Here is a 3737-nt window from a genome sequence, read left to right as displayed (position 1 = left end):
AATACTTTCGTCTACTCCTGTATCATATATATATATATATATATAAGATTAAATTCATTCTGTGGAAATTTCCCCCTCACGAAGTTATGCCCTACAACCTTCTGTAGTTTACATATAACTGAATATATATATATATATATCTTAACAGAAAATCATTTGAGCCAGGAACGCTGTTGATTAGAATTCTTGACTAAAGTTTACAGAAGCTCGACAAGAAATAATTAGAACATTACCTGAATCTTCTCCATCGCATATCAAGATATTTTCATAAATAAAAGCGAAAACATTGCCTACAAGCACTCTTTGTTAGAACGCCGAAACTAAGTGTCACATTTTAGTAGGAAACGATAAACGGTAACACATACAATCACTTTCCTTTATCTTCTAGATGAAAAGAAGGTGAAAAATAAAAAAAGAGCAACAGTGACGAGAGGGGAATAAAATGAGACGAGAAACTTTTAGAAATGAGATACAGTTAAAGTGTACATGCCACAAACACAAACAGGCCATTAGTTGGGCGTGTTGCTGAGATTAGCGTGAGAATCGGAAATTGTGCACTAGTCTCTAATCATATCCTAGGTGATAGATGTCTATTGTGTGTGTTTTGTCAAAATAATCGGTTGTTTTGGTGTTTGCTTTATGCTCATGTTCGAAGTACTGAATAATGGGGAGTGGCACTAGAATATCGGCTTGAGTCATATGTTGTTGTGTTTTTTTTCTTTCATTAGCTAATGACAATGTTGCGTGTGTAACTGTAAAGCATCATACTTCTATTAAAGTCGTTCTCGAGAAGACAATGCCCTTTCTGGCTGTGTTTGGCTGCTACATTCATAGAGAAAACATAAAATAAAACATCCAAATATCCATATCATAGCATTAAGATATCACTTCTGTATCAAGCATATCATAGTGGTTCAGAATAGTGTGCATTTAACGATATTGAACAGTTTACACAGAAAGTGTTTACATAAGCACTTAATAATTGTTCTCTATCAGCTTATCTTTGCATGAATAGTAAATTAAAAAATCAGGTGTATGTATACGAAACCAATAAATATTTAGTGTTCATTTACTTGTTTCTTAAATACTGAGAAGTCATTAATGACACAAACCTGGCATGAAAACAACTGATTCTTTTTTTCGGTTTTCTAACTGTATATTATGTATATACATAAATATAATTTCTTCTTTTCTCTATAATTGAGAACTGTGATAGTTAGAGACTGCATAATGTATACTAAAACTTTATAAATACATAGATAAAATTAAAATCAATAAAGCTGCTTCTACGAACGACTAACAACAATTAAAATGAAAAAAAATCATTTGATACACATGTAATTAATTCAAAAGAGTATGATACTTACGCCTAATGTCGACGGAAAGCTGTGTAAGTATATTTATTATCGATGCACAAAACCTGATTGCTTTACAAAAATGTTTTCTAGACAAATGTTGTCGATGGAGCTTGGAATGGAAGGTTGTTGCAAATTCAGAAACATACACTATAATTTTGGATCGATGCAGTAAAAGTAGGCTCTTTCATTAGTTTACTCGAAAAATTATCTCATTTACTCTTCATTTGTACTGTATTGCATGTTGAGTAAAGTAACATACATGTATCTTTGAGAAAAGATGAAGATTTTTAAAACTACTTTGACGGTCATGATGGATCTATGATTATTATATGAGAGTGTGTTCGAAATATTTACTTTTAATTTGATTGTTGTGTATGTAAACAATATTGATGTGTGAATGCGAGCTAATAAAATCATTCACGAAAATAGAATAATATTTCAGACTTTCTAAATGTTGAAAAATCAGGTTTTGAAGAAAAGTAGTTAACTTTAGCTTATTTTTCAGTTTAACAACTGAATCTTTTATTTACGTAGCACAAAATAATTAAATAAAAAACATGTTTGTTACATGTGACCATCTTTAGTCAACAGTACATCTTTGAAAAGCAGATGTTAGTGGACAGTCAGCACACAACTACTGAGCCCCAAGCGTTTTGCAAACCTTTGCTATGGTGTTTCGATAAGCTGTTTACACAAATCAATGTTGTTTTGAATAGTGATCGTAAAAGTAACAATGTTTTCATAAGCTAAATCTGGATATTTGAAGAGACACTTCCTTATCTATGTTTTATATTATTAAAGACCTAAACAATATTATACTGTATGAATTATTAAAAACAACACAATGTAGCTCTCAATAATGTATTTGAATTCAACAACATTCTTGCAGGTTAATACTTGGTAACACACAGTAATGTAGTCAAATGCGGCCTTATATATAGTGTGACTGAATACGCTTTATACAACTGTATCCTTAACGTGTAACATCCCCTAGTAGCAAACGCTGTAACGCTGAATAATATATTTAAATGAAACGGTGTATTTGCACTGTAAAACCTATTGATACCGTACGCTGTAACACTTAACAATATATCTGAATACAAAATTACAAAAGTTTAAGGTTTGTGCATTACTTATCCCTATTTTACAAGAAACGTAATTACACCTATATTATTTATTGTACAGAAAAGCCATCCCAGTTACTTCTAGTTCCTAGCCACGTGTTTTAAATGAGTTGGTGGCACAACAATGTTTCACAGACAAAATTCAACTTTCGTTTCCCTTGAACTGTGTCATTTCAATAACGTGCTTTAAATAATAGCAGTGAATAGTTACCTATTGTTTACTTTCGACGAAATAGCGTTTACCTCCTATTGAAAACAACGACAAGGTTTCACTACACACCAGGTGTCCTCCCAGTCTTTAATCTCCAGCTGAGCACAGCGACTCTTACAAACGATGCTATCTTGATTTATCTACTGCTATAAACTTAGACTAACAATGGGTTAGTTTGCTAGGTACCTATTAGAATATTCAAAAACTATAATAGATACTTCAGAAAGAGGGCTTAGTTAGGAGGTTACAAATCACTTGTACAGCTCAATAGCTTATTATTTTCATTTTGTATTCTCTGTTCGTGAGCAGCTGCCTGTGACGGGAATAATAGTCGTTAGTGTGTTTCTATTTTATTTATAGGCATACAATGCTCTGTATGATTTATATCAAATCACTTTTAGTACAGAACACTGAAAATGTAATAATTTAATATTATCTTATAGATATAGGTTTCTTTACAGCGTCATTCCAATATTCATATATGCTGTCTTTTGTTTCTTGTTGCATCTGATTATTCGATGGGAATAAACAATATGTTGATGGCAAAGAGTTTTTTACCGCTTGACTGATTGTCTATGTATATATTGTACCAGCGCAGTAAACACTGAAACTAAACTATACGTTAAAACTTAATTGCCATCCTTTTTGTTTTCCTTTTCTACATAACACTATTGTTTCAGTGGATTAAAAATAGTTAACTAAAGATGTATTCAAAATTAAATAGCTTATTCTTGTGTACTTTTTATTATATATTATTTTAACCTATGAAACCTTTTATTGTGAAACTGTATTCGGTACTTTGTTGCAAGTTATTGATACTTTATCATGCTTTATTGTTTCGTGCTCAAAATTCAAATGTTATATATATACATACAGATTTGAAATGTATAGATTAGTATTTGTTTCAGCAAATTATTCAGTAAGTAGACAAAAGCTGTGATGCGAGAAATAAAAAAGCATTTAATCAAACAAAGCTTTATTTAAAATCAGATCGTGTTTGAGCTTGTCTTGTTCTTTGAGCCTGAAGTCGTACATCATGCTGCT

This window comes from Limulus polyphemus, unplaced genomic scaffold, assembly GCF_000517525.1.
Source record: "Limulus polyphemus unplaced genomic scaffold, Limulus_polyphemus-2.1.2 Scaffold1220, whole genome shotgun sequence".
Taxonomy (NCBI): Eukaryota; Metazoa; Arthropoda; class Merostomata; order Xiphosura; family Limulidae; genus Limulus; species Limulus polyphemus.
Note: the sequence above shows the minus strand (reverse complement) of the source record.